At 48.2% G+C, this 21,625-nt stretch overlaps 1 protein-coding gene across 2 annotated transcripts in view; it reads left to right on the plus strand.

Annotated features, from left to right (window-relative positions):
• The first annotated feature begins 2,679 nt into the window (after window positions 1-2,679).
• BOC (BOC cell adhesion associated, oncogene regulated) overlaps window positions 2,680-21,625 on the plus strand; it is a 55,477-nt gene continuing 36,531 nt past the window's right edge. The window contains exon 1 of one of the 2 annotated variants that reach the window (XM_050332138.1): window positions 2,680-2,967. The gene's annotated coding sequence lies outside the window, so the exon portion shown is untranslated. The remainder of the gene's footprint in view (window positions 2,968-21,625) is intronic. The other variant, XM_050332137.1, reaches the window with a different exon arrangement.

The raw sequence follows: 21,625 nt of genomic DNA on the forward strand, positions 1-21,625 counted from the left end.
GAGAAAAATAGACAAAACTCAGTCTAGAATATGGGCTAAAATTCATAAGGACTTGGAGCCAGGGGTGCTGATGAGCTCCTCCCAGGGTGACAGAGCCCAGCAGTGTGTAGCTCACATTTTTTTGAGGGGGGCTTAGGTTTGGTGGCTTGGGCTTGGCCAGCTCCCCCTGCCCCCAGCATCCTCTTCTGTTTATTACTCCTGCCATAATTGGGAGGCATGTGTGGATGAATTAAACATAGCAGGACAGATGAGAAAACTCTCCCTCTTAGCTGGCTGAATGAGCAAATTTAACTGAGCCTGTTACCCACTGAGTATCATACCGACATGCCAGGGTCCGGTTTCCTTTGAGCTTGCCCTTTCATGCGGAGTCCCTCTGTGCCCCCCGCCTTGCTCCTCACAATATCAAACAGCTGGAGTTTCGGCGGCCCCAAGGAGGAGCCTTTGCATCCAACGGCAGCAGCAGTGGGAATTTTGTCTGGGATCAGAGAGGGACGGGGCTGATCCGCACAAGCTCGTAGCTGAGAATCAGGGAGCTCTGGCATCTCCAGAAGGAGACAGTTCCCCCCCCACCCCCCCAGCCACAGGACATGCCTGGTCAATGCCCAGAGTAAAAGCTTCCTTATGCCTGAGGAACTGGGGCTAAATGAAAGGGGGTTGGCTTTCACACTGCTTAAACCTTCAGATAGGACAGTGGCATCCAGAAGTCAGTTCTGGTGGGGAGTTTGATATAAATGGGTGCCAGCCTAGAGCAGGCATTCCCAGCACAGCAATAAGAGAACTTTCTAAAAGAGGGACTGGCACTGGCATGTCCAGGGATGCCAAGAGGATATGGCTGCACAAACCAGCACCCTGCTTCCTCCTAAGGCACTTCTTTCGGGAGGCAGGTGGGATTTGCAGTGTATGAATTGCACCCACCGTTTTCCTTAGCCCCGGGGATAAACAGGGAATGTAATCCTGCAGGGCTGCAATCTTTTTTTCCCCCAGCATTAAACAAGCCCCAGGGCACTTCTTTGCAAAAGGTACCTCTAATTCTTCTCCCTCACCTCTTTCTTCCTACCTCTGTAAGCCTAAAACTAGTTAGGACTAATTCAATTCCTGCTTTAATTTAGGAGAGTTTACGACTGCTCTAAATTAGGAAACCACTGTTTTTCAGACAAAGCAGGTGCTAGAGGTCTTAGCACTTGTAAAAATTAGGCCACTTAGTGAGGTGTCTACATATGGATTTAGCACCTGAGGAGTGTGTTACAGAGCAAAACAAGGAAAAACTTGGAATCTTGGAAACAATTTTTTAGAAGATAATTAGCAAAGTTAACATTTCAGAGGCAGGAAGTTCTTGTTCAACCTGATAAGCCTTTGTGTCCAACCTGATAAGCCTAACCATTCAAACACAAGTTGAAGAAGCCATCAAAACACATTTCCTTGAAACTCAAGAAATCCTGCAGAAAAATCAGTTTTGATCTTATCAATACCCGTGTCATAAACCAAGTAAATAAGAAACCAAAATCCAAATAGAAAAAACATCAATTCCTTTGCATCATCCTCATATGTGAGCAATCAGTAATCCAGATGAGACCCCTCCTACAGTGCCAATAAACAGGAATAACTCTGAAACCTAATGATGACATGATGAAAAACTGCAACTCTTTTTCTTCTTTGAAGACTGAAGGACTTCAGATTCAGAAAGAAACTATAGATTATGTTTGTGATCTACACTCTGTACACGGCAAAACTGTGAGAAACCTATCCTGACCTTTCAGTGATAGCAGATTTGTTACAAGATAGTCTTTATTGAATGGCCTTGAAAGATGGAAGATTTCCCAGCACCTCTGGGTAAATTTAAGTTTTGAGGTCATTTATTCATCCTTTGGTGTGGGGAGACCCAGTGAGCAGGAGCTGGTTTGGTTTAACCTCAGGGGAGCGGTGCCATTGCTTTTTCCGAAAAATTTGTGTCCGAGACACTTTCCGTGAGAGCCAGCACCTGCCGGAAAGGGATGGCTGGAGGAAAAGACCTTTTCTTTCTTGTGGTTTTTACTGCAATTGATGGCTACCCCGGGGCCCGCCACAGCCGGGATGAGGCGGGATGGCCGCCCGGGAGGGGCACCCGGGGGCTCCGTGAGCCGCTGGAGCGGCTGCAGTCAGCGGTGTCCCCCACGAACCCCAGCGCCCGGGCCGCCCCCGCCTCGCAGCCCCCGCACCCCGCACCCAGCACCCCGGGCCGGCAGGGCCGCCTCCCTGCCTCCCTCCCTCCCTCCGCCCAGCCCGAACTTCATCCCAACTTTCCCGCTTCCGCCTGCCCGGGAGAGCGTGGCGGCGGCGGAGAGCGGCCGGAGGGAGGGGGCGGGAGGGGAGACAGAGGCTCCCAGTTAGTGTGACTGGGGGGACGGGGATGCTGGGAGCAGGGGACGGAGGTTGGCCGCTGCCTGGCTTTAGAGAAGGGGTTTTCTTTCGCGTCTTCTCCGTCCTCTGACTCCTCCTCTTCTTCCCTCCTCCTCAGGGGGAGGGGAGGAGGAACGCTCTGGGGCAGGAGTAGCCGGAGCAGGGAATTGTTTGGGAGTTCAGTCATCCAAAAGCCGTCTCCCGTATGGAGGGTCTGGCTTCCCGCATCCCGGCGTCTCTTCCCTCCTCCTCCTTCTTCTCCTCCTCCTCCCGCCGTGCCTGAGCTCAGCGCGGCCCCCCCATCCCCAGCGCTAACCCGCAGAAAAAGCACAACCACCACCCCGAAACCAAGGTCCCCGCACTTCCCCTTCCCCCCAAAACAGGCTTTCCCCCGCTCTTTTGCTCTCTCTCTCTTTTTTTTTTTTTTTCTTTTATTTCTGTGTGTGTGTGTGTGTGTGTGTGTGTGTGTGTAGTGAATTCCCCGCAGATCCGGCCTGGAAGTTCACAGCTCCTGGAGTTAAGCCTCTTTGTTGCTTCCCTTCGTTTGGGGCATCTTTGTGTTTTCCCCCGCCTGCTCCACTGGAGACCGCGGTGAGTGAAGAGAAGGGGGCCCGGGCCTGATGGCCCTGGCGAGGGGCCGGGAGAGCGGACGGTGGTGGCGGGTGATGGGGCGCAGGGTTTTTCCCCCATCCATCTCCAGGCAGCGGCAGAGTTTGGGAAGTTGGTGCGGGCATGTGAGGAAGGGGGTTTGCGTAGGGATGGGGGAGACGTGACAAGGGAGTAGGGGAGACCTGCTGGTCCCCTCCAGTCCGGGGCTTGTTTTGGCTCAGGCAGGTGAGATGTGGGGGGCTCGGATGTCTCCTTGCAGCTCTTCCTCCTCGGCGGGTCGGCAGCACTAATGGAGGGCCCCAGTGCACGCACACTCACTGCCGTGCTCCAGTGCTTGCCTGAAACTCCGCAAAAGCTTGGTCCTTCAAAAGCGAGGACCTTGCCCCTTCCTCGCTGCAGGCAGTTCGGGAGGGACGGTGAGTAGTGGAGGGAGGGAAAGGGAAAAGCTGTGCAAAGTAAACCATTCATCCTCCATTGCTCCAACTCTTGTCAAAAGCTGATGGGAGTTTGGAGGCAAGAGCTGGCTCTGGCAGATGCAAAGGCATTTCAGTTTGTGCTCTGTGAAGGGGCTGCTGCAAAGAAAAATGGGGGTGGGTAGTCTGTTAGTAAAATCTTTTTCTTCCGCAACTGTAGAGTTTTTAACCGTGGCACAAGGATGAGGAGCGATTTGGGTCAGGGAGAGCAATTTTCTGCCCGGCCGTGGGATGTTGTAGGAATTGTGCACGCGTGCCTCCCTGCTTGGACTGCAACTTTGGCAGGTCCTCTGGATAGTGACTGTAAATAGAAAATGTGTTGCAGAGAAAGTGGTATGCTGAATTTGTAGCCATGTCCAAATGAGACTTTTTAAAGTGAAGATACTAATACTTACTTTGAAAAATAATAATAGACTTTAACTAATACCCCTGGCAAAAGGTATTTAATACACATTCTATATCTTTGGGCACTTCCCCAACTAATTCTGGTACCCCGAGTGTTATTTCACTGGCATTGTGCAAAAGGCAGGTCAGGTCTATTAAAGTTGGGGTTTTTTTTGCCCTTGTTTGTTTTAAAGAAACTCTCTTGACCTCTCTGCAGCATTATGTGAGTAGGATAACAGGAATCCATACACGCACTCAGCACCCGTTTGTAATTCCCAGCATGTCTTAAATGTTTTTCTTGGTGCCCAATTCTCTTTAATTTCTACATTGCTACCACAGTGTCTTTTTGATATGTTCATTTGCAATCTGCCATTTAAGTTTCTTTTCCCATGGGCTAAAAAACTATCATGGAAAATATTAGAAGAATGTGGGCGTTTTGTAAGTAGAATTTTATCTTAGCTTTCTTTTCTTTTGAAACTAACTGACTCAGTGTGCATATGATTAGGGGAGAGTTCTTCCAGATTTATGCCTATATACATGTATGGCAGACACTTTGATTTAATGGGTTGGATGTTGAGGTTCATGGCTCAGGGAGGGATTTCAGCAGAAACCCATCATTGGTTTGCAGCGAAGATTTGTTCTGTTTATTTAAGTGACCTAAAGAAATGAAGGTGAAATAACTTCCCATGCTAATAGGAGTCATGTGGGGATCTTCTGAAGTAAATAGGACAATTAGAGAGAGCTGTGAGCTCCCTGCTGGGTGCATGATATTCTTTTACAAGAAATAAATGGAGTTTTGTTCCATGTCCTTTTCTTAATTCTCCCCTTCAGATAAAATTAGAGGGATTCATCCTGTATATACCATGCAGAAGAGGTCCCAGTAGGTGTTTGCTGTGAGTGTTGAAGTTAGATACAGTACAGGTCTCCCTGCTTCCCGCTGGGGAATATGAGCCAGGTTCATCTGAAGGATGCACAAAGGTCCTCTGCAGGTTTGAAAGGCAAGTTCAGCTTTGTCCCTCTCATACACATGCACACCCCCAGAACTTTGAGAGATATCTCAGTACAAATAGCTGAAAGCACACACATTTCCTCTCTGCTTAGAACCAAGAAGAAGTATTAGAGGTGCATGATTCTATATATATGTGCTAGAAAATGGCATGTAGGTCTTATGGGTGTTCTGCATCCCTGCAGTCTGGAAAATGCAGCTTTTCTGTACCTTGTACTGACCAAGAGGTTCTTTGAGGTTGCAAAGTGAAACACAGTCTCTGGTGTTTGCAGAGGTCTTTTCAGCCCTCTGAGTGTGGGACTCTTGGCTTGGAGTTTTGCCCTGTTGAAGGACAGGTGAATCATTGCCCAGTTCACCTCACTCCTTGAAATTCTGCTCTGCCCTCAAAACTAGTAGCAGACAGATCCCTCCAAGCCTTCAGCACCAAACTGGCTGTCCTACAGTGCTTTCAAGATGCTGGTAAAACTCCTTCATTTGACTAGGGCCAGGAGAGCTGCCCCTTCAGGAGCCAGCTGGAGCCTCCTGCCAAGCAAGAAGTATAGCAGGAGGGGCTATGAAGCAAGCAGCCTGCTTTGTCCCCATTCTCCCCAGTGATGCAGAGGAGAAACTTCCTTTCCCAAGTAAAGATCCATTTAGGGCAGTTCTGAATTTCTGTACTTTCTTGTCATTGTTGCTGAATGACCACACTTGACTGAAACACCACCAAATCTAATCACTGGTGTTTCCTGGCCTCTCCCTGAGCCAGATGCTCTTAGGAGCACAGAAACCTTGCAGTCTGATAAGAAGCACAACATGAAAAAAGAACTATTACTTACCCTACCTGGGGTGTGGGAGAGAAGATGGGTGATTGGACAGGACAGACACTTAAGTTGGAAGCATGTGTTTGTTGTATCCACTCTCATGCCTCTCAGAGCAGAGCTCAGGTGTACCAGGGAGGACCCTCTCTGTCATACTGAGCCTCCTCAGGACTGCCACAGGGCTGGAGAGGCACCTCTGTGCCTCTGTAATCGCCCTCTTCCCAGGCTGTTTCCCAATACCCTGCTTTTTGTGCCTCATGAAGAGAGGGAGCAATGACAGGGAAGAGTATGTTGGGGGACCACACTGGTTGTTTTAGCCTAGATTGGCCTGCAGGTGGGTTTTCAGAGACTTCAGGCTCAGCTGGGCTCAATTTAGTCACTCAACCTGCAAGATGTTACAACAGCAGTAGGTCAGCGTAACTCCAGGTTAACCAAAGTTCCTTTGACAGTAAATGGAGGTATGTTGTTCATTTTAATATCAGGTGCCGAGTACCCCAGAGGTATGAGGCACAATTCCCTTGGGCTTCTTTAGTGTGCAAAGATGACTTGCATGACTGCTGGCATGTTACGGACCAAGGCTTGCAAATCTCTTGGTTTAAACCGTTACCTCCTGGGCTAAAAACTTTGCAGTGAGAAGTCTGCAGTTAGGATGGGATATCCCACAAGGAAAAGGCTCTCTTGCAAAATCTTTGGAGACTTCCTGTTTCTGATTAGACTGAAAACATCCTGAGGGAAAAACCTGCTGCCATGTATTTGGTGGTCCTGTGGTCAGTCTCAGTTTAAGAGGTTGTTATGTATTCCAGTTCCTAGGCCACAAGAACAATTTAAGGTGAATAATGACTAAATGAATTGCAGGTCCTTAGGTGAAATGGGGGCAAATACCATCTTCCAGTTTACTAAATGTACTTTGGGTAACTGTTCCATGAAAGGTATCAAAACCATCTTTTTCTGTTTCCTGTTATTTGGTTTAGTTCCTCTTAGCCCCGAATCATTTGACATCGTATCTTCTGATTCACTGGCTGAACACAGTGCTTGCAGCCAGTTTTCTGGAGGGAACGCTTGCAGGATGGGAAGCTTTCAAAATTTGCTTCGTATGCATGTTTGCGCTTTTAAAATCTCTCCACAGGAGCATGTGCTCCAGCAACACAGCTGTAGGAGTGTCCATGAGAAGCTAAGACAAAAGGAGTATGGATGCAGTGGAAGCAAGTTGGCTGAAAAGCTCAGAAAGATATTTGTTACAGGGAAAACACCTTCTTGATGCTTACACAGTCCCAAAGCTGCTGCAGGCGGTGCAAGGCTTTCTGCTTAAACAGGGAACAACAGATCCCTGCCCTGAGGATGTTGCATGCTCCTTTTATTAAAATGGCCTCTATGCCTTGCAAAAGGACAAATGGGATGGGAGGCTCAGCTCTGCCTGTTGGGGTTGTTAGCAGAGCACCTGGCACAGCACAGACAGGGTGCCTGAGAGGGGCTCTCAGGGCTGCCATTGTGTGTTGTAGGAGCTCTTGAGTAAGAGGCAGTGCCAATTTATTTTGGCTCTGGTGGCATTGATGGAGGGAAATGTGCTTCAGGGAGCGTGTGGGACGTGCTCGAGCTTCTTCTCCCTCCTTGTGGGCACTGTGCCAGCACAGAGGTGAGAGCCAAACTTTATCCTTGCTTTCTGCTCAGCTGCTCTTGAGAGGCTGCTGCCCTGTGTCCAAAACCCTTCCCTTAGCTCCCCTTAGATGTGAGGATGGTGACTGCACCTTGTGCCTGTGCAGCTTGTTGGAGGCTTGCTGGGCAAAATCCAAACCACACCACAGCATGTTGCCCCTATGAAAACCCACTGTTGTCAAGTTCCCGGAGGTTTTGGGCTGTGGTGTCTGTATATATGTATGCGAGAGCCAGATGGTGTTTTGGAAACAGGTCATTTTTCATTAACTTCTGTGCTCAGCATAGGCAGTAAGTCTTTCACCCTGAGTCCTGTGGTGGCAATGCCATTTTGGCTCTCTAAGGTCTACTCTGGCAAGGAGATTAGCCAGCAGGTCATACTCTTATGAACAGCCATAGCCCTGGGGCCGTGCCAAATGCAAGGGATGCGTTCACTGATTGCAATGTCAGCGAGTCTGAACAAGCTTGTGTGTCTTAAAGACTGTGCATCAGGCCCTTCTGCTGTTCTTTAAATCATGAGTGGAGAGGGAAAGGGTGTAAATATCCCTGTCAGAACTGTGTTATAAGCTTTCAAATACCAAAATGAGCTTGCTTTTTATTTTTATTCTAGCTGACAAAAGGACAGGTTAGGCAGAGCCCTGTGAATTAATGTGTTGAGTTTAGTGTGGTTTAGAAAGCCTGTGGTGATGTAAACCTACTGAGGTAGTCTTTGAGAAATAAACCTCAAATGTGGATACAGTGGACTGGAACACAGGATTTGTATGCAAAATGCAGCTTCCTCTGATAACGTCACTGTAATTTATCCTGATACTTTTAGGGAGAGCAGCCACCTGGCTTAGTGATGCCAGTGCTTTAGGGCTCAAACCTGTGATGTGAGGAGAGATGCATGTCAGTCTCCACTACACCGCAGATTTCCCCCCAAGTTGGGGCAGGTTGCTCTTTGCCTCAGCTCTCCACCTGCAAAACCTGTAAGTGGCACTTCCCTGCCTCCTTGTGGTGTTGAGAATAGGTCTGCTGGAGATCAAGAGAGACCATACACTTGCTGCCCCTCGGAAAACCTGTTGGACAAGGACCATGCTGGTTTCGGCAGAGAGCCTCCTGTGGCGTTTACAGCCCAGTGGGGGGCTCCTCTGGCTGCCTCTGGGGAACATCTGCCCTTGCTTGTTGCATGGATATGGGCTCTGTAAGGGCTGTGGGATGCTTTTGGTTTGGAGGGTAGGCTGGGTGTGGGGCTGTAGAGGAACCCCTCTCTGAGTGTGACCCTCGGGGAGTCCAGCGTAGGTAGTAGCACTGCAGCTGCATCGAGTTTCTGGCTCCAGCCAGTGGTGGTACAGAGAGGCCATTATAATCCTACATACTGTACAGTGTACATCTCAACAGGCAAAGTAGCTCCTGGGTTGGTTTCCTTTCCCTCCACCCTCCTCCTCTCCATCCTTTCAAATCTACTTTATGAAGTTCCTTCCCTTAAATTGCAAATTTGGCCTTATCTTCAAAGAAACCCTTTAGTGCCAAGCTTTTAAAGGTAGGGAGGAGGCGAGAGCAAAAACATCAAATCCATTAGCAGCCCAGTTGCCAGAGAAAATGTTTTTTAAAACATAATCTGAAACCTTAGTGTTTGGGAGCCAAAGCCGAGATTGAATACAAGTATGGGCCTTGTCCCCAGAGAGTCGCAACACTGCGAATACGTTGGCACAAAGACAGGCCATGGAACGAGGATTCTTGTGCATGCACGCACACAAATAGACAATTATTTGGAGGCCAATAGTATTCTGGATGCTGAAGAAACTTAATCTAGTGCCTTCTGTCCCAAGTTGCTCCCTGAGCTATAGCTGACGTGAAGAGCATTCTCATCGCTCCAGCGCTCTGCAGGATGGCAGTCCCCTCTGGGGCAGGAAAGTTCCTGCTATTCCTTGACCATGGGTAGTAAAAGGACTAGCTGGTTCTGCTTCTTTAGATCCTGCTGCTGTCAGTGAGAGATTCCTTGGGCCTCCCAAAATGGTGATGGGAATGATTATATTTTATTTCCCCATAAGAAAGTTTCTTGTTTAACAAACCCAAGCCCTGTCAGATTGAAGGGGTGAGTCTGAGTCCCAGTGTCAAGAGGTGTTTTCAAAAATGTGATGGATGGGATATTTAAAAAGTACCTGGGCTGACTTTAATGTGGTGGTGGAGAGTCAATGAGATTTGTGCATTCAGAGATCAGACAGCTCTCCTCCTCACTTTTAAGTACAGGGTCACACTGTCACCAGTGTAACAACTACCCACATTAGTCCTGACCACTGACTCCTGCATGGAAGTGGACTCTCTATTTCAGGAGTGGCTATCAGACACATCTTGGCTTGCAAGCAGTTGAAGTGCAGTTTCTAAGCCAGAGTCATCTGGGCAGAGGAGAGCAAGATGCCCTAATTATCCAACTGTAATGGGGTTTGAATCCAGTGAGGAGCGCCTCATTACTAACTTTTTCAGGGGCCTTGTGGCATGACCAGTGAGACCACAGCAGAGCTGTGGGACCCCTGCAGGAGGAGGGCTTGTTATCTACTAGCTCTTGAGTCCCTGTGGGGACTTCCCTACACCTTGGCTGGCCAAGCAGGGTATCTGGCTTGTAGCTGTCAACCACTTCTGGAGCTGGGGGCCTGTAGGGTGAGACAGGGCTGTGAGAAGGGGGCGCATGGAGAGCTTCTCAGAGAGGCATGCCAACTGCTCTGGATGTGTCCATCATCACTGTTTCATCACTTTTGGGGTATCTGGGACTGGCCTAAAGAGAAAAGGTCTTTGCTTTCCAGCTGGGGAGGAGTAGAGCTCATGTTTGAATGTGCAGCTTGTGCCTGAACACCTCTGTAATGCTACAGAGTCCAGGGCAGCACAAGGGCTTTAGATGCCTTTGAGGACCTTGCTCTTCTGGGTGCCTGAGCTGCTTTAAAGGTTGCAAGAGTAGTTTAGCATATTGTCACCCCAGACCCTGCCAGAGATGACTGCCCAGCCAGCAAAGAGGGAGAAGGTCTTGGGACCATGGTCAACTGTGCTTGATGACCATGCAGCCCAGTAGCTCCATGATGGAAACTGGGAAAGAGAGGTCAGTACTAAGGTATAGAGCTGGAGCCTGGGGGTGTGTTTGCTGACCCTACTCCCCTCCTGGCAGGGAGGTGTGCAGCCAGTTTCAGGAAGCATTAGGGAAGAGGGATGGTTTACATGGCTACAGCAAGATAAGCCAGTCCTGTGTCTCCCAGGACAGGCACTGGTCTACTCGTACTCTCACCAGAACTGTACTTGCCTGGTGTGCAAATGTGCAATACAAGCTGTGGGATCCTGCTGATGGCATCAGGAAGCCTGTGGTCTTTTGTGGGAGCAAGGATCAGCTCCTTACATCATGTAGCAATTTAGGCAGGAACATACTTGCTAAATATACAGTTGTCCGGTTTTCTTCACAATTGCATGGAGTTCACATTTGTGGAGGAGGGAATAGGAGCACAAAGAGAACAACATCAAGAGCAAGTGGCAAGCTGTGTTTACCGTTGATGCCTGACCCTATAATCTGTCTCCCTGGGGATAGCTTTGGGCATCCCCAACCTCTGAGCCACTTGAAAGAACCACTTTTTAAAAAAAATTCCCAAACTAGTGACCAAGCAAACAAGCACACATTTCATTGGCCACAAAAATGTGAGCAAACCCCAGTTTTTGCATAGCTTCAGCATCAGAAGATAAGTAGAGGTTTCTTGACTCTCTGGATGAAGGCCTGAGAAAGGCCTGCTATACCATCTTCTGCCATCACCATATTCCAAAACCTAAAGTATTATTTGTATTACGGTTGCATCTACAATTAACCAAGGCTGGGACCCAGCTGTGATAGATACTATGTTAACTTGTAGTGGGAGATGGTTCCTACATCCCCATTCAAACTAGCGAGGCTCTTTGCAGAAAAGAAGATAAATAAAGAGCCTGAAAAGGACACTTGTGCCTTGGAGTGACTCAGCAGGTCAGGACTGGAGCTTAGTACAGCCCCCATGTTGGCTGATACTCAGTCTTGTGCTCCTTTCTCCACCTTTCCCAGCTTGGCAGAAGGGGAGATCAAAGTCAAGCATCACTAGGGTTTGACTGAAGGTTGTCTACCTCGAAGCTGAGAGTTGCCCATAGAAGAGCCTCATCTTCCTAAGCCATCAGCTCACATCAGTCGGTAGAGAGTGACGTGGCTACATGTGCTCCAGTGAGTGGTTTCCCACATGGGGCACATGGCACTGCAGGTGTTGCTGGTGACATCTTGCCTCTGTGACAAGCCTTACATTGGGGTGGGCAGCTGGTCTTGTGGAGCTGGGGGGTGGCAGGTGGAAAGCAAGAGTGTGTGGCTAAAGGGGAGGGAAAGGAGCCAGTTATGTCTTTAATTCTCTCCTGTCAGCTAGTTTTCAGTTGTGGCATTGTGCTTTGAAAGATAACTGGAAGAGCAGAGAGCCAGTGTAATAAAAGTGTTTTGCTTGCAGCGTGCTATCTCAAGTAAAACAATATCATTACATAAATATTGTGTGCCTTCTTGCCACAGGGAGTCTGGGACTGTTCTCCTCCTACTCTGGAGGCATTGCCTTTCAGTGCACAAGCCGAGGATAAACTCGTAACAGATGCTGCTAAGGCCATGTCCGTGGCTTGCACTGGGCCCAGGTGCAAGAGGAGATGTTCACGTCTCCATGGTCAGCACAGAGGTACCTTACACTGGAAGGAACAGGGATGTGGGACAGCTGGGTTACCAAGAGCTGCTCTTCCCGAGAGCTGCCAGCCATACTGAGGGTATGTCTGGGGACACCCAGGGGTACCTGAATGCTAATCTGACCCCTGCAGGCACAGCTAGGCCAGGATGGAACAGCTGTGGGGACACCAATGGCAGGACAGGAGCAAAAGCTGGCTTGATGGGTTAACTGGGATCTATTGCTCAAGAATGGTAGGAGTGCTTCAGTGAAACTTGGGCAGGATCCTTCACCACTCCTTTCTTGTCTGACTTAGAGCATTGTTTGGGGGAGCAGGTGGAGATGCGTGTGCATCCTCTTCTGGTACCTATTTGTTTGCAGAAAGCTGTGGGCAAACTCTCCTGAGGGGCTGCTCATGGCCATACCCTGCTGCTGTCTGAGTAACAGCCTGAACTGCAGCTGGAGGCTTTTTGCTCAGAGGAATGCTTTTAAGCACACTGTTTTTAATGGCACTGTGTTGTCCTTGGCTCTTTGTGCCTGGGTGAAGAGAGGACTCCATGCTCTACTCTGCAGGGACAGGAGCCCATCTGAAACAGGACTCCTCCATTTTGTGAGTGGGTTTGATCTGCCCTCTGCAAGCTAAATAATTGAATTACAGAAGAGATCTTAGATGAGGTATTTGTGCCATTACAAGGCTCAGTCAGCGCCTTGGGAGTGGAAGAGTGGTGAGAGATATCAGACAGCTGCAAGGTTATGGCTTTTTCTTTCTCTGTTGATCCCGGGTCACTCCCTGTGAATGAAAGACTGCGAAAAGGTTGTTGCCTTCACTTCTGTCCAGCTGAACTAGACAGGGTGTGGGATGGAGAAGGTGTCAAAAAATGGGTTTGTGCCACCCATGCCTCCTCATGCTTTCAAAAAATAATCTGTTCCTCTCTCCCAGCACACACACCCCTTTCAGTTTTGCCTCAGACCCCGGAGAGAACAGGATTGCAGCTAAGGCTTCTAGAGCGCCCCTGTTCCCTGCGTGTGTGCTGCCTCCCAAAGGATGTGGGTGCTGCTGCTAGGTCCTTGCACCCTCCTTTCCCCCCTCTTTTCTGTCTTTATTTTCCCCTCCTCTGCCTGAGGTCCCTGTGCTGCCAGCAACAGTTGCCGAGGCTGAGAAAGGCTTGTTGGGCCATATCCTGGATACCCCTGCCCTTACTTGTTTTGGGGAAGGCTGATAAGGAACAACTAGAGGTGCCTCCCCAGGCGCCATCCCGCTGCCAGAGAGGTGCTCCCAGCCCTCTCCAACCGGAGGCGAGTGCCGAGCGCTGGCATGTCGGAGCGGGCCTGGGGAGCCCTTGCCCGGGCAGAGTGGCTGCCTGCAGACGCAGGCAGGGCTGCTGCCTCCCCAGAGGTTATTCTGGAGAAACACCGTCCTTGAAATGAGAGCCATGTCTCCCCTGCCCTTCTTTCCCCCCAGCTGGTGGACTGGGGCTTGATGGTTCAAAGGCAACATTTTCCAGTCTCCGCCAGCGTTTGCCATCTCACAGGGTTTTGCGGGCTGGGAGGGCTTTATGCTGTCCTGTCTCCTCACGGGCAGTCAGAGAAGCAGCTCAGTGGGGCTGGCGGACGTGGCATGTGCTGAGGTGCCAGCATCTGCACGGGGCATGTAGGCACCGGGCCAGACGGGCTCAGTGAGCTGTTAATGAGCCACAGATGGTCAGCTTCATCTGGGAGCCTGCCGACTTGGGCTTCTAGAGCTTTCTGCTGAAGAAATACATGAGTAAAAGCTGGTGGTAGGTAAGGGTTGGGAAGGAAGACCCTAAAATAAAGATCCTTCCGAAGGCATATCTGGGGGACCTCAAGAGATCACCTCTGCTAGAGGCTCGTTGTGTTTTTTCTGAAGGTCTCCTTAAGTACTTGTGAGCTGCAAAAATAAAGAGTAATTTTCCATGTAAGAATTTTATAATTGATGGGTAAGACCAGCAGAGGTTTATCTGTGGCTTCTGCAGAGGAGGGTCTCCAGAGGCTCTGCTGGGGTACAGAGCCCTGAAGGCTGTGATGGTTGCATTCCGCTCTTGCACGGGAAAGGACGCTCCCAACAGATGTTTGTTATCAGAAGAGCAGAGCAGAGAAACAGAAAAACTTCAGTTGGCCAGAAATGCAGAGGGAAATTGTCATTGTTCCCCTTTTGGGCTTGCGGGGGGAATTCTTGAAGCTGCTTTTTGTCCCATTGTAACATTTTATGTTTATATAGCTTATCTCTTTCATGAGGGACTATTAAATCCTGCAGCATATTGTGGATGTGACTATATGAAAATAGCTTTTTTTACCCATCCTGGAGCAGAGTGTGCCAGCTACACAACTGGATCTAAAATCATGGAGCAGCGTTTTCTCACAACTGAGTGCTTTTTTTTCCTGAAAGAGTTCATGGTATTTCCCAAATTAAGAAATGGTCAATCGTTTCCCTAATGGTCAGTCTGAAATTGTGTTTCCCTTAGATAGCTGAATTTTCCCAGTCGCTAAAGAGAGGGGGGAAGACCTAATTCCTTTCCACTTCTAATATCTGTAACAAGTGACAGTATTTAATGTAACATTTAATTGTGGAGAGTAGGTGCTGCCTGAGTGGGTCTACAGATAACTTTACACTGAACAGTTAAAGTTTCTTCTAGGGGTATTTCATGCTGTGGGACAATCACAGACTTCCCTTCTCAAAGAAAGCGTTGACAGTCCCTGTAAGCAATTAGAGATAAATGTCCTTGAGGCAGAGGATGGCTTTCCTAAAGCACCTAATACTGAGGTCTTAAAGGAGTCTCTGTAAAATGAGACAGTCCTTATGTTCCTTTACTGGACAGTAATGTAAGAATCTTTGGAAGATCCAGATGTAGTTTTAGATTCTTTTTTCCTGCTGGACAAGCAAATATTAGGGTTTTGCCATGTTTTCCCAGACCAATTCTGGTGAGTCTTTGGAGAGTGTGATCTGATTTTTCTTGTGAAATGCATACAAACGCCTCTCAAGCAAAGGTAATTTTTGCATCAAAAAGGCTTTCTAAATTGATAAAGCAATTCTCAACACAAAAACGTCTTAGTCCTTTGCAACAGAAGGAGAGGTAGACTTCTTGGATTAGACTATTAGTCTTAGATTTAGGCTTTTAAGAATATCTTGGGCTGTACAGAATAGGCTGAGAGATGGAGAACAGATTAGAATCTCCTATTGTCACCCCCCAAAGCCTAGGAGCTGGTGTCACTGTTTATTCTTGGTCTCTTTACTGCTTACAGTTTTCTCCAAAAATGACTAAACATATAAAAAAAGGTTTGGGTTTGGGGTTTGAGGTTTCTTTTTTTTAATTCCCAAATTCTAGGCCAGAGTTTGACCACAGTCATGTAGTTGTTTTTTCTCCGTTACTTCCAAATGCAGTCACATAACAATAGCCTGGAAAAAAAAGTACTGGAAGTGATTTGTTCATGAATTTTGTGTCCTTTTTTGGGCTACAAGGAGTGGGTTAGCATTTGGGTAAGGAGGCTGGGAGCTCCAAGCCATCTCTTTCAAGGTTGAAGGGGGTTTAAATGAGAATCATCCTGGTAAAATGAGATGTACTGTAGAGAGGCAGTCTTTCCTGGGCAAGCATTTCCAATGCTCCATGTGCAGAGCCTCATGCTCGGGACACCTTTTCTCAGCTGAACCCAGGACTTTATTTGCTATTTATGTAATAGCAGAGTCTTGTACAGACGCTACTTAACAAGCTTCGTCTGCCACAGGCAGGCAGGGACGGACTAGAAGAGAAATGCTCCTCCTGTATTAAGGCTTCTTCAGAAGTGGGTGATTGTTTGCTTTCCTTAACAATCTGCTAATGGGAGGTAGTGGGTGGTGTTGTCCTTCTTATTTATTTAATGTAGGATGTCATGACAGATAGTGATTTTGACTGTTGTCCACAGCTGTAGAAACTGATTGCTTCCTAAACCAAGTTGACTGGGATGGGGGCATTGTAGCTGAAGAGATGTGGGATCATCTGTGAAAGAGGAAAACCAGTCAGTCCCAGTTGGCTATGTTCAGTCATCTCTCTCCTGAGGAGCAGGAAAAGAAGTGTTTTGCAGACAGGGTTAGGGGATACATTTTTAGTGTCTGGATTTTTCGGTCTTGGGAAGTGATACCTCTAATTACAACGGAAATGAAAGGTCACCAGGTGGGACAAAAATGAATATGGGATTGCTGTGCTGGTCAGGAGGGTGTTTGTTGAAATATCAAATAGTACAGGCAGTGAAATCTTCACCTTTTGTTGATGTTTCAGTGAATTTGGTCCCTATAGGAGAGAAAGCAGAAGCAAGTGGAGCTTGTGCACATTGGCAAGAGAATATAATCTGATAAAGGCTGGACCAGTCGGTAAAGTTTTCAAATCGCAGGAAATTTCCTCAAAGTATTTATTTATTTATGGCTTTGCTGAAAAATTTTCAACCAGCTGTGTTTAAAAATATAACAGTAATGAGATACTTAAAAAAGGAGTTAATCTCTCCCTCTCTTTGACGTGCTGCAGAGTGCCAGCTGTAGCACAGGCGAGCCCTGGGGAATCACAGTGGCCTAACCCTGCAGCCTGGGAGCCAAAGTCACACCTTGGGAAGCCAAACCCCAGAGGGAAGCAGCAGCCTGTGGCAGCTCATAGGGATGCTGGAGGGGTGACCATTTGACCATCCTCCAGGGGCAGCAGGTTTAGCCTGCCCAGCTCTTCCGCTCTCCGAATCTCCCCAGTTCTTACAGACCCCGACCACTTGTCCTCAGGGCAGCAAGACCCAGTTTTGTCTGAACTGCTGGGAGGCCTTGAACTGTCTCTGACACCCCCAACGGGGAAATGCTGGAATGAGGAGGAGGGGAAACGAAGGGCTTTTGTGCTGAGGGAACAAAAAACATGCTCTGCATGTCCCTGGGTTCAACTTTTACAGACTACAAACTGGACTGGGTTTTTTTGTTTGGCTTTTAAATGTGCTTTTTTTTGGCCAATGTGCTTTCTTTAATTTTTTTTTTTTTGTCTGGAGGATGTCTCTTTGTGAGACAGAGCCAGTCTGGGACTCTTCATTTGGCCCATCCAGCTTATCCACAAAGCATGCACAAGCCATCTTCTCCAGGCTCATTTCCTCCAGGATTCCCTATGGCTTTGCAATGGCTAAGCCTTTGTGTTTGATATTGAAGGCAGAAAGGCCATCAAGGACAGGCCAGCTGTGTTCTGTCCTCCAGCCCTGTGCCAACAGGGCTCAGTGCAGGGTGGGGAAGCTCAGTGAGAGCTACAGCTGTGAGAGCGGTGAGAAATGTGTGTGGTGATTGGCAGAAATTGTTTTGAGGAAGAAGATGCCTCTTCTAATGGTGGTGGGGTGGCACATGGTGGATGGGAAAGGTAAAGCAAGTTAGTTGTGGTCATAGGTGGAGGACTGTGTGGAGAAGTCTTGTTTCCCGTGGGCCTACAGCTTTCAGCTTCAAGATGCATATCACAACAGAAAAATCTCCTCTCCTCTCTTTCCTTTTTCTACCACTGGTAGCTAATCAAGATTCAGTTTTAATGACTTCCCTCTACTCTCTCTGCTTCCTCTCCCCCTGCCCCACACATGCCTTTTTTATATTTTTTTATGCATTTTTTTGGCAGAAGTTTAAACACAAGAAGCGCTTGGACCAAGATGAAAACAGTGGAGGAACATGTTGGGCAGTGCAGTGCTTTGTTCTGAGTTCAGGGGGAGAAGAGGGGGAAGCGAGGGGGGACGGATGTCATTTCCCAGATGGGGACCCTGCCAAAGATGTTCTTGCTGCAGAAAGCACAGAACAATTTTTGAGGTTATACCAGGTTTAACCCTTTGTTGACCCAGTTCTGCCATGCAGGGAAACACCAGACTCCTGGACCTAAAATGGGACTGTTATGTGACCCGGGTGACCTGAATGGTCTCAAGCCAAAGTCTACTGTTGTGACTAAATACCAGCAACAATCCAAAGTTTTTATTGGGAACCCTAATGAGGGTATGAGCAATGTGCACTTGTTTATTAGTGAGGGTCCCACACTGGTGCAGTTGCTGTTGAAAAAGAAAGATCAGCATGTTCTTTACAGGGGGTCAGGACTGCTGTGCTATCTCCTGTCCTGCCAGAAGCAGCTGGTGGGAGTTGGGATGTTGCTGAACTCTGCCTCAGCTGTTCCCATTGTGGGGTAGGGAACTTCTGCCTCATGATGCTCAGAAAACACTTTGTCCTTTGACCCCTGTGCTGCTGGGACTGTGGCAGCAGCAAGCCCCAGCCCCGGGTAGCTCATGGTTGTGCTGAGGACCACTGGGAGGTCACAGCATTGGTTCCTCCTCTCTGGTTTGAGCCAGTGTCTCGTGTGAGAAAAATGTGGGTTTAGAGGGCATGAGGGGTGGAAAACCTCCATAGGCTTGTGCTGCTGCTATATATGTGTCTGCCTTGGGCCATAAATATTGCATGGTGTGTAGGCTGCTGATTTCATTGCCCCAGGGCTGTTGTACAGTAACAAACTAAAGGTGAGGATACAGAAAGGGAGCAAAGAAAGAAAAGTTAAGGCAACTTTGTTGCTCCATTAAGATCTCTTCCAGGTTATAAATACTTGGAGTAATCGTGTCAGGACCCCAGAGGAGTTCATTTATCTCCTGATTAAAAAACGTCAAGGGTTTTTGTTTGTGGTGCTGACTGTTTCTTGGTATGGAGGTCCAGCATCTTCAATCTGAGTGGGATTCTCCTGGGAAAGACTACCCTCTTCCCTCAGAGTTGGAGCAGACCAGTGCTGTATGCATAAAATGCATAAAGTCCCTTTGTGTAAACTCAGGCAGAGTCACTGTTCACCAGAACCAAACCTGCAAGCCTCTTCTTTGTGGAGACCAGCAGTTTCTCTGGCCCTTTGATCTCTCAGTCCTTTTTCTCTGGCCCAGGGGGATAACAGCTACCCTAATCCCTCCATGAACCTCCTGAACATAAACACAATCTTCTGCTACAAAGAAGGTGTCAGTAGCTTTGGGCTGCGGGCCACAAACTTCCATCTTCGCAGCAGCTTTGGCTGCAACACGTGAATGGCTGCAAACATGACAAGGGGTGGTTATAGCAGCACCACTCTGGGTGCATCCATGGCCTGTGACTAACAGAGAAGTGGTGCATCCAGTGCTGGCCTTGAAACACGCCTTGTGTCTTGCACACTTCTTTCTAGACTGCCGAGAGAGGTCTGATCTGTAGGAAATTAATATAATGGCACTCTGGTGTCACCTGTTGGGATGCAACAGGGAAGAATAAGGACATGTGGATAAAAAACAAGTGTGCAGGATTGCCTGTGATGGGTTTCAGCTTTATTTTGGATGTGCAATCCTGAATGCTTTCCCATGGAAGTCAGCAGGCCTGGTTGGAAATTTTATGTGCGCAACTCACTGCACAGCGTGTCTGAAGTTGCATATTTTTCATCCCTTTTCTTGGACCCTGTAAGTCATCCAGGTACCCTTTTCAGCAGCCTTGTGAACCATGGGTGGGAAGCACTGACCAATGGACAGGCACTTGGGTGGGAAGCAGAAGACCAGTGTTTTCCTTCACTTGCTCAGTGCCCCCGAGCTGGGATCAGCTGGCTTGCCCTTAGATCTGTGGTGTGTTTGGCCCTGGTCTCTGGCTCCTCCTAGGCACAGCAACTGCCACCACAGGTTTCTAGGTAAAGTGGGACTTAAATGCATGAGACCAATAGCTGTTGGGTATCGCTCGTTGTCTTTGAGGACTCTCTTCAGCCTAGAGTTTTTGGCTTCATTTCACTTGCCCAGGTGGTTGCTTGTGTGTGGTGCAGGAAAGTGTCCACTGAACCCACACAGACTGCTGTACCCATACCTGCCCAGATCTGCAGTTCCTGTTCATTTTGAAGGCATGAATTGCTCCTTGTTTGTCCAGCCTGGTGGTGGGTCCTCCTGCAGTAGCTCAGCCCCTTGGCTTCACTAGTGCCTGCTGATGGGCTCAGTTGGCCTGTGACTGCTGATCATGGGGTATTTGCAAATGGTGCCACATTGGCTCTGCTGCTTCTCCTTCTCTGTTTACTTAGTTCTTGGCAACTGCATGTTTGAATGTTTGCTTGACAAACACTTTCCCTGCAGTCTGTGATTACAGAAAGTTTAGTCTGACAAACACCACTGAATTATCCAGTTCTCTGTTGTCAATAATATCTTGGTTGCTGTCTCCCTTAACCAAAATATTTTGTGTGTGGTGCAAATTCATATTTTTCCCCTTGTTGCAATCAGCCTGCCCCTCCCTGCTTGGTTCAGTTACTGGGGCAGTATCCTCAGGATGCTGACATCTGTATTTTACTAATCCAAAAATCCTGGGGCTACCAGGAAGCAGTACAGATAATAACACTACATACCTGTCTAGCACCTTTCATCTGAGAATCTGAAATTGTCTGACTCATGTTCATCTGGTTACTGCTTGTACCAGCTGGGCTTTGTTATTCCTGTTTTTGCAGCCTGGAAAGCTGAGACACAAGGTAGGGACATGTTTTGTCCAGTAGAGGAAGCAAATCCAGAAATGTGGCATGATAACTTCCAAGACTGTGAATTTCTGTCCCTCTGTGTCTTGCAGTACCTAATTCGCCTCCAAAAGGGAAAGAGATCGGAGTGGGGTGGTTGTTTTTCAGCAGTGTTTTATTTGTAGTGATCCATGGCTTTCATGGATCAGTAAATTCCACCCAAGAGCAAAAAGGTTTCTCCAAGGTAAGTTACCTTCCTTGACAGTGATCAGGGGTCCATAATGCAGTTCCCAGGAAGAGCACTATCCAAATATTGCCTCTTCTTGTCAGTTTGGTGGTTTGGAGCGATGCTGAGGGACAAGTGTTCCTGGCTGGCCCCAGAGAGGGTAAAGATCTTACTGTGTTTCGGGGGTGGTAACAAGACTGGTGAAAACATGTCTGCAGGTGGCTGGGTGGTCAGACTGGGCTGTTAATCTGTCCAGCTGCTGGCCTGTTTTGGATGAGATCCAAGACCAGGTAGGACACTGCTGCTTTTCTTACAGCCTCCAAACACAGCTGAGGACCTTCCAGGCAAACCTGGGCTGGTTTATGGGTTTGGGTGGAAACCACAAGCAAACCATGTCAAATCGCTGGATTCTACCCCAAACCAAGCAGAGTGCATAGGCTTCTGTTTCTTTTTGTATGGAGATGACTGGGAGAAGTGGGAGAGTGAGGAAAACTGTGTGGATCCAGTGTTGATATAAGGCCATGGGTGATCCACTCCTAAAGCCTGCAAGTGCAATTCCCTTGGCTGGACCAGACTGCTGAGGCCAGAATAATAAATAATACCTGAGCTGACATCTCCTGGGAACTTGGGTTTGAGAGGAGTGATATTTTGCCTGAAACCCTTCCAGAAAGGGACAGTTGGGAGGGGATTAGTGTAAATGTGTGCTGTCAACATCTGTAACCTCAGCCAAGGTGATGGGGCACTTGGGTCAGGGTTTCCTGTGGTGTGGGGCCCTGGAGCATAGTGTGCATCAGAAATAAGAAACCCTAAGAAAGAAAGGGGGAGAATTGCATGCCCTGAGGGGTAGAAGTGTATTTATTTTTCACATGTTGCATCAGAACACAGTAATTTTACTTGAGAGGGAGGACAAGCGCATGCAAAAACAGTTCATCTCGCTAGGAAAGGGAGTGGGGAAGTGTGATGCCAAATAGCTGGGGTAATGTG

Source organism: Myiozetetes cayanensis, unplaced genomic scaffold (assembly GCF_022539395.1).
Source record: "Myiozetetes cayanensis isolate MyiCay16 unplaced genomic scaffold, myiCay2020 scf5-8, whole genome shotgun sequence".
NCBI classification, from domain to species: Eukaryota; Metazoa; Chordata; class Aves; order Passeriformes; family Tyrannidae; genus Myiozetetes; species Myiozetetes cayanensis.